This window comes from Armigeres subalbatus, chromosome 3 (genome assembly GCF_024139115.2).
Source record: "Armigeres subalbatus isolate Guangzhou_Male chromosome 3, GZ_Asu_2, whole genome shotgun sequence".
NCBI classification, from domain to species: domain Eukaryota; kingdom Metazoa; phylum Arthropoda; class Insecta; order Diptera; family Culicidae; genus Armigeres; species Armigeres subalbatus.
The window spans coordinates 93,644,858-93,654,914 of NC_085141.1; the positions used below are offsets into that span (position 1 = coordinate 93,644,858).

Here is a 10,057-nt window from a genome sequence, read left to right on the forward strand (position 1 = left end):
GTACTGGTTTCGTGGGATGAAACCCCACAGAATGAAGTGGTTACCCTCCAATACATTTTTCGAACTAAATCTATCCACATGTATTACATATGCATGAATCGAGTCTCAGACATAATAATTAGGACCAGTTTATTTTTTAATAATCTTTATCTTATACCAAAGAATGACTCGAACATGTAAATAAAGTAATTTTTCAATAACAAATATCTGACGAGGATACCTGTAGTAGAAAGCTGTGAAGCTTATCTTAGCTTCGTAAATCTCGAATAAGAAGGGAATTGAAAATATTGTTATGATTTAGTAGCTGAATGCTGTATTTTTATGTGCTGAAGTGCAAAATGGATTCAAAGCTGTGAGGCGGAAAACTAAAAGAATTTTCCGTGGAAATTTGTGGGATTTTCCATAGAAACATCAGAAAAATTTCATCGAAAAATTTGGAATTATTTTTCGGGTGAAGGTTCTCAAAAAAAATGCTGAAAAAATCCACGAAGAAAAAAAAACGCAATCCGATTCATGCCATAAGTACCCAGCAATAATACGAATAACATAACCGCCGAACGTTTTCGGACCTGCCACAACTCTACCCTACTTTTTGTATAGCAATCAATCAATAATAACTGAAAAAATCAAAGATAGTTGTTGTCTACGGTTTACTTCAAATTACCGTCACCTTATCAAAAAATTCAATCAACAGTCACTTTCGTGTCTGACGCTCCTCTATTTTCCACCAATCCACCTTTCGATATACCGTCACGCAAACAACACATTTAACGAAACCAGAATTTACTTTCTATCGCACTTGTGTAAACAAATTTATCAAACAGATCAAAATTACAAACCTCCATGATATAACACTACCAAAGCATTGTACACAATTAACGTAACACAAAATTTTATTATCTGAATTTTGACCAAACATTTTTGAATGAATTGTAAAAATTTGCATCTCTCTCTCTCTTTGTGATACCATCGTGGATGAATGATCCAAAGGATTCAAATCCCGTCACCAACAACAACAGCATCTCTCTCTATTCCAAAGCGTTACGTAATTTGAATGCGCTCTACATGAATATTTTTTTTAACTTTTCCTATGATTCAGAAGAGCGCATAAATCAATTGCTTTGCTTTTTATTAGTCGTACAGTATCAACTTCATTGCTGCAAAAAGCAAAATTCAATCATCTTCACGGGTGAATTAATTCGGGGTTTTAAAGTCTTGAATCACGACCTATCACACACAGACCGTGCGCGCACTTACAATAACAACAAAAACGCGCAACCACCTGGTGATCATTCTTTAGTCAAGAGGGCACCAACCAGCACGATCTGCCAATGGAAATGGACACCTGCGATTCATCTCCACCGGCGATGTTTCTAAATTCGAGTGCAGCGCAGCGTTGGTGCAGAGGGCATAGCAAATTTGATACCACCCGTTGCTTCTGATGGCGAGTTGGCAGTACTGGAATGCAAACATCAAAACCGTTGCGTTGGCGGACTCGGCATGCCCAATCCAATATATCTACATATATAAACGGCGATGTAAGCTTTGTACGAAACACAATTTGAGATTCCTCCATCGTATAATCGTGCGAACGCCCATAAGCTTGGAACCGTTTGGATGGAATTGTGTCGATCTAAGGGAAATTCGATACTTTCCATACCAGCAGACTACATGCGAACACGTAACTTCACAGCTGAGCTGAATGTGTGATACCAGGTAGTGATTACCAGTAAGTGCTTAGCAATGTAGTACATGCATCATAGCCAAAGTACGCGACACGTGCGTTGCATAATTTCATACGGCGAATACGATCACGCACCTGTCTGCTGGGTTTGCGGCCACAACTCCCCGATCACTATCAAACGACTTGAAATTCTAGAGTGATCGTAGTGTGCTGCGGTTCAACGCAGAAGCATTTTTTTTTCACGCGTCAAAATTTTCCTCCTTTTGCGTCAGCGGAGAAGCAATGTTTCGGCTGACGGTTCTGTAGTTCCGCGGAGTGCGTGAATGTTGTGTCCTGAATCAGTTTTATATTTGGGATTGCGAGTTAAAGTTTTTCGCGAGGATGCAGAGAAACGTGATGTTTGTGTCTTAATCAAGGGTGCGCCGTCCAAGAGTGCAAATTCCAAAAATGGTTCGAACTCGAACCATTTTCGCGGGTGTAGTGAAAATATGGGAATTATCCTCTAAGTGGTGGTTTCCGAGCCATTTTTTTTCGGTATATCGCTCTCATTTGTGGTCGGTTCAAACACCAATCAAATTCAGACGAAAAACAGGTAGCTATCGGAAATGGTCGGTGCGTGGTTTAACTGTTTCCTGAGTATGATGTTCCCGCTTAAGCCGCTTGAACGTCCAATTGAATAGGCCTCTGGAATCCACAACTGGAGGATCATTTTATTATTTGGTGAGCTCATTTCATGCTATTAATGTATAACTAAAACATTCCGTTTTGATGCATTGCGATGTTGTATGCATGTATGCATTACTCAGTCTTACATTTCACGCTACATTCACACCAATTTACAAACTAACCGACCCGTTACGTTTCATTTACACCCGCTTTTTTCGTGAAGTGCGTGCAAAATATGCGTGAATCAATACATATCTAGGTGGAATCAAATCAAATTTGAGCAATGTTGCACATAAAGTCTCAATCTGTCACACTTCTTTAATCAACACTTTTAATTGAGAAGAAGTTTATTTTAAAAAATTACTTACGGGGTCTCAATTGGAAAAAAAATAAATAAGGGGGAAAGGGGCATTTAATATATTTTCTTTTCTTTCTCGTTTCAGAGAGCGAACAATGGCGCTTAAACCTAGGCTATTTAGCCAGGGCAAGTTTAATAGCTTTGTCCCATCCCAGGAAAACCATCAATGGAGTGATATAATTTTCTTAGCATGGTCACTCCCAACGTATGTTCAAACTTATTATATCATTTGCTTATGATGATATTCCTAAACTATATCCCCTACCAACCATCCAACTCCTTGACATCTATGAGGGCGTCGGTGAGTCGCTGGCCTCTCGCTAAGTAGATGTCATATCATCATTTCCTCCCTTTCCCTAGTAACGGAGAAGATGGGCGTGGCCAGCAATGGTAGCTTTCATGCTTTATCGTTTTGGACCTCTAATTGGGTTGCTATTAAATCCCAAATAGTAATCCATAAGCAATTGGAGTAAGAAAGTTAAAGAATATACATGACAGCTATCAGTATGCAATCTACGAAATACTCCGTTACAACGCAACGCAACGCAACGCAACGCAACGCAACAACTCCCCGATCACTATCAAACTGCTCCGAAACAGACGAAAGCTTCAGGAATTCAACGAAGCCAAAAACGAAACCTCCACAGTTACCAACCGAAGCAAAGGAGTATCCAGTTTCTTTGTTCTGACTCCCCCCAATAATGCTTGAAGGGAGATCGCGGCAAATCAGCGACTTGGATCAACCTTGGCGCGCTGCGCGATCCAAAGCGCGGTCGTCGTTGTTGGTCCGGTTTCAGTCACTCAGACGTTTCTGTTGCACTTGTTTTGCTGACCTGTTGCGACGCTGCTGGTAGATACACACGCTTTATCAACGCCAACAGAACGCTGATCGAGCACAAACACGCGCAGCTAAGCAAAAACTACGAACGGTTTAGAGATTTCAGCCGCAGGTTGTCGTCTACAGTCTGGCTGAATTGCCACTTGTAGAACATTGTGTGGGTTGATTGATACAGCTGCCGTATGTTTGCGTTTGATTCGCTGCAAGAAAGTCGATCGAACGATAACCAAACAGAACTGTGGCGCGTGGTGTTGGCGGCGAAAAGAAAAAAAAACACAATGTTCTGGTTTGGAATGTGCGCCGGCTGTGTGGGCGCTAGTTCCTTGCCTCACCTAGGACAGCCGGAAATTTGAACCAAGAAGCCGGACCCGTTAGCTGTCTCGGTGGATGTTTTGCTTACCTGTGGAATAGATTGGAGAGACAGAAAAAAAGCGAATTAGTATACGGGATGTGTTAAGTGGAGCGTAATTAGCGGAAAAACAAAAATGGCAATGCTTATCAAATTGATTGTTCAAGGTTATCGAGTAATTGCGTCTGGTATGGTGGCCATAAATGAAATGCTAGAATTGGAAGTGATAGACATTTGTGTAATTGTTATCGAGAATGTAATGTTTTTTCTGCCTTCCTTTTTGCAACAAAGTTGTACGGAATGACTGTAGGCTCATTCCAAAATTGACTCCTTGACTTGTGTTCAACTTATCTCTGAGCAGAAGGAAATTAAGTTCAATCTAGACAGAAATTGAGGTAAGAAATAACGAATATCAGTTGACACTTAAGCACATTTCCACACATATGTATAATAATAAAGTGTTAAATGAATCTCCATAATTATTGATTTTTTTCTATTATGCTCTCCTCCAACAGGAGGACCCTTTGTCAAACATTTTTACAAAAGAATTACTACTGAAGGAATTGTTGTACGATTTTCTAGGCTTTCTCAGTTTCATTTAATCAAGTGCTGAATTTTGTTTCCCCTGACATTTCAGCCTTATTCTAGGTTGAAACAGTCTGTCGTTTTTTGCTTTTCTCGTACAACAAAGTCATACCGAAAGGCTATATGAAAGCCAAGAAAAACATTAGTTAACTTTTCTTATAGTAATCCTTAATTGATTTTCTTGCAACAAGTTGCATTCGACAGGGGACAAATCTTAGTTGACCACTATTGAATTTTATAACTTTCTGTTATGAGTTATGAGAAAATTCTACACCGAACCATATAGAGTTGGTGTTTAAGCTAAATGTAAGAAAAAATGGTAAATTAAGTTAAGTAAGGGATTCTTACGATTAATTTAAACAATAAGTGAGGTCGTTAACAACTTTGGAAGTACTGATGTTGCACTAGAATTGCACTTGTAGTTCTTGATACCCACACTAAATGTATGAATAATTCCAAAGAACTCACTTAAACGAAAAGCGATACAGTTTAATCTTTGTAATCATCGTTTTTGGAGTGAAACTTGGAGTGAAATGATAGCCGTTCGGAAAAACGTACGAGAAAGGCCCTAAGGTGTACACATGTAACCAGAGATCTGTTGATCAATTTTAATATGGAACATGCCCTTTGTGATACACCCAAGGTGTCTTCATCCAAAGAGACTTATTCTCAAAAAATTAGTATCCTTGAAACACCCACTACACGATAGTATAGGTATTCCTCTTTCACGTAAGTGCAATTATAAAATGTTCTATCGGAGGTCATTTTTCCATACATTTTTGGTGGAGGTGAGTTTGGTGGTGAATAGGATTTATGTGGAGTCTGCACTAAAAATGCCGAAAAAAATTGTTCTAGATCCCCCGATTTTAGTTTACCCACGACATGAAAGAGGAGACTATGCACATTCGCGTGGTGGGTGTTGGAAATACTGCTTTTTATAAAATAATACTCTCCCATAGAGACACCGTGCTCGGCGCATAAATGCATTGCATATAGACATATGGACATGGTCACCCGAGACATCCCCGAAATAAGGCCTTAAGGTCTTTATGGTACATAAAATAGAATGCATTCATGACATATGCATATGATCATCCAAAAAATCCCAAAAGACAGACCTTGAGGTCTCCACGCGTAGCCAAAAATCTATTGGCCTGTTTTTAATATGGAACGTGCCCTTGTGGTACAGAGAAAAAACTGCGTTTATAACTTCTACGTATGGTCATCCAAGAATTCCCTGAAGTCAGGCCTTAGAGTCTACACGTGTGACCATTCTTCTATTGGTCAGTTTCAAACGTGGAACATGCCCTTTGTGGTATATAAAATAAATTGCATTCATAACATATGGGTATGGTCATCCAAAGAATCCCCGAAGTCAGGCCTTAAGGTCAACACTCGTAACCAGAGATCTATTGACCAGTTTCAAATGTAGAACATGTCCTGGTAAACAGAACAGCATTCATAATATACGGACATGGTCATCCAAGCAACTGCTGAAGTCAGGCCTTAGGGTATACCCGCGTGACCAGAGATCTATTGGCCTGTTTGAAATGCGGAATATGCCCTTTATGATACATATGATATCTTGCGTTCATAATATATGGGTATGATCATCCAAAGAATCCCCGTAATCATGCCTTAAGGTCTACACCCTAATCAGAGATCTATTGGGCCGATTTTAAATGCGGGATATGCCCATTGTGGTACATATAAAAATTGCATTCAGGACGCATAGGTATGGTTATCCAAAACTTCCCTGAAGTTAAGCTTTAAGGTCTACACTCGTAATAAAAGATCTATTGACCAGTTACAAACATGTAGCATTCCCTTTGTGGCACACAGAATAGAGTGCGCTTCTGGACGATTGGATATGGTCATCCAAGAAATTCCTGAAGTCAGGCCTTAAGGTCTGAGGGAAGGGTTTTCCGTTAAAAAAGCACGTGGTAGCACTCTCTGAGAGAGAAAATTGCCCAATTCAGCCCGCCAGAATGACACTGTCAGTGTCGCCAAAATTATTTCATCATTATGCAGTTTACAATTGTTTCGGAATTTGCCGTAAACGAAGAACAAAAGGAATTGGCAACAATGGGGAAGAAATTTATCACTCATGCAGTGGTTCGGCGAGAGAACAGAAGCAGCGCCGACCAATCACGTAATGAGGAGATCAAAATGAACAAACTTCAGCTGGTTAATGAAAATGAAAACATGAACCGTTTCTAGAACAACATTTGAAAATATCGTGAGAGGATTTCTGTACAAGGTTTCCACACAAGCTTTTAAAAGGATTTGGGTAATAACAGTGGCGCTGGTGTAAATAAGACAGATAAGACAAATTAGACAAATAAGACAAATAAGATAGATGAGACAAAGAAGACAAATAAAGTAAGTTCCTCCAGGAATTCCTTCGGAAGTTCCTCCAGCAGTTCCTTCGGGAGTTTCCGGAGGAACTTTCAGAGGAATTCCCGAAGGAACTTTTGGAGAAACTTCTTGTCTTATTTACCATCAATTATTTATCTCGCCCCATTCCTACATTTGATTTCTATTTATTTATTTGGTTTCTCCGTGTTTACAAATGGAAATAGGCTTTTTTCTACTGTCACGCTATATACAAAGTTTCTACGAGGTGAACCGGCCCAGGGCCGAAAACCTCATTAATAAAGATATTAATAATAATTAATATATACAAAGTTGACGGACTTTATATCGCTCTCATTGCTCCTTTCCTGCCGTTCGCCACAAGAAAATATGGTGTTGACTACTCTCCCGGAATGAAAATTTTTGTATGTAATTTGGAAAGCTTGGTTGAAGTAAAAAGAGCTTCCTGCAAAATTTATTGCGGTCACATATACTTTTTATTACCTACATCAAAATGATCGTTGAAAGATTTTAAAACTTTTGTCAGTTGGGTTTTGCAAAATTCGATTCCTTTATGCCTCAAATTATCGGAGAGAGTTACCGAGAAGCGAAAATTTCAGTTGTACAATTGTTTGGTATTAAGAGCTTAATTCAAATTTGGGAAATAGTAGGTCCACAAAATTTTCTAGGAACATTCCTTGATAAATTCCAAAGAGATTGTCAGTTGGGATAAGCGAAATCCGTTCCCAATTCCGAGTTATAGACATTTGAGTATGAAAATAGCGCTCTACCGCGAGAGAACTTCCCTCAGACCTTACAGTCTACACGCGAACCAGTGATCTAGTAGCCTATTTCAAATATGGAATACGCCCTTTGTAGCCCATAGAATAGAATGCATTGTCATGGTCATCCCAGAAATTTATGGGGGAACATGCCCTTTGTGGTATATAGAATAGAATGAGTTCTTGATATGATATGTGCATTAGAACCATTCATGTTTTCAAAAAGTATCGGTAATTCAACTGGTCAGCCCAGAATCATATTTCTTATACGATAATAAAGATTTAAAAAACAATTCTTATGCTAAAAAATGCCTCCTTTTCATCTGATTCGAAAAAAAATTCGAGGTGGCTCAAGTCGATTTAGTGAATTTGGGCTATTTTCAATTTTGTTTGTTGCTATGATTGGCTTTTTCGGGTGAAGAATAAATCAACTCAGCAATTTAGCGTTACGCGTTTCGGCTTACTACACTTCAGCCATCATCAGACGCCTAAAATCACAATTATTTAATTACAATTTTCACAATAAAAAAAATCCACACAAAAATACACTTACTACTAGCTGGCAACCTCCTAGCTGTTCAGTCAGACAAACATAATTACTTTTCTTGCTTTCTTTTCACGCTGGGAGGGAACACCCAAATAACAACCCATCGATTACGTCATTTTCCTCACTCTCAGTCATTCGTTCTAAGCTCTCGCGTACTCTTCTCAATTACGCCAATAACACTATCCAACAAAATTGAACTTTTTTCTCGCTCCCTTCAACCATTTTTAATGTTTTTACTTACTTATGGATCCTGTACACCTCCGGTGGTGCAAAGGGCCGACTTGAAAGATCTCCATCCTGAGCCATGCCCGACTATCGCTTTAACCGGTTGCCAGGTTAGATTTCGGTCGACTTCTTTTATTTCTTTATTGAGGCTTCGCCGCCATGAGCCTCTGGGTCTGCCTCTGCTGCGATGTCCCGCTGGGTTCCAGTCTAATGCTTGCTTACAGATTTCGTTTCCGCCCCTACGTAGAGTGTGGCCGACCCAGCCCCACTTCCGATCCCGAATTTCTGTTGTTATCGGCCTCTGGTGACAACGACGATGGAGCTCGTTGTTTGAGATCCAGTTGTGAGGCCACCAGGCCCGAATTATATACCGCAGGCATCTGTTAATGAACACCTGCAGCCGTTGAGTGTTCTCCACTGATACACACCATGTTTCGCTGGCGTATAACAGCACAGATTTCACGTTAGAGTTGAAAATTCGTATTTTGGTGCGTTCACTTATCTGCCTGTTTTTCCAGATATTTCTTAAACTCGCAATAGGCTTGCTTTCTTGATCCGTGCGCCTATGTCGATCTTGGTACCGCCGTCTGACGCCATTTGGCTACCAAGATATTGGAATCTTTCAACATTCTCCACTGGTTGCCTGGCTACTGTGAAACTGGAAGGAGTCACCGTGTTTACATCCAACGATTTGGTTTTGTTGACGTTGATCAGTGTTGGTAAAAACTTAAAATCTCAAAACTCATGGATGATTCAAATCAAGCGTGAGTTGAAACGCACCCAACTCAGCACCTAAAATCTCATGGATGAGTTGAATCATCCATTTGAATCATCGTAGGTTTTCTTTTGTTTCTCCTTCGTTAAAAACAGTGAATTGACGTTTGTCGCATAAAATATTAGACACTCTTTTATGTATGAGCAATAAATTGCCCCCAAATTGATTTCAAATGCGTTTTTGAACCAAAATGATTTTTTGGCAAATGAGTGAAATGATGCGTTTTAGCATGAAAAATTCAAGCGTGATGCATTCCTTTTAAATCGCAGACGATTTCGATCGCACGGGACCGCTCGTTGATTGAGATATACTGCCGCGAATCGCATATCTGTCCCATCTTTGCTGGGTTTCCTATGCATATGGGACAAATGTGCGATTCACGGCAGTATATGAGTGATTTTACCAACACTGTGTACGTGCCAAATGAAATTCAGCAACCGAGATGCATTCTACAAGGCCCATTCTACATAATTCAAACTTTATTCGAAAAGTGAGGAGCCGAAATTCAACTTTGCATAGGAGAGATACCAAATTTTTATGAAAAGACGTACTTTTGTGAATTTAATTCCGTTTTTCACAACAAATGAACGTGCCTAATGAAATCCAACAACCCACATGTATTCTACAAGGCCCATTCTACAAAATTCAAACTTTATTCTGGAAGTGAGGAGCCGAAATTCAGCTTTGCAGAAGAGAAAAACAAATTTCTATGAAGATACGCACTTTTGTGAATGAAATTCGGTTGTTCACAATTGAACGTGCCAAATGAAATCCAACAACCCACATGCACTCTAAAAGACCCATTTCACCAAATTCAAACTTTATTCTAAAAGTGAAGAGTCGAAATTCAGCTTTGCAGAGGAGAGAAACCAAATTTCTATGAAAAGACGTAC

The 10,057-nt window shown here is 39.6% G+C and overlaps 1 protein-coding gene across 3 annotated transcripts in view; it reads right to left on the minus strand.

Annotated features, from left to right (window-relative positions):
• Positions 1-10,057, minus strand: part of LOC134226505 (uncharacterized) — a 382,276-nt gene that overhangs the window by 298,537 nt on the left and 73,682 nt on the right. The gene's annotated exons all lie outside the window — the stretch shown is intronic.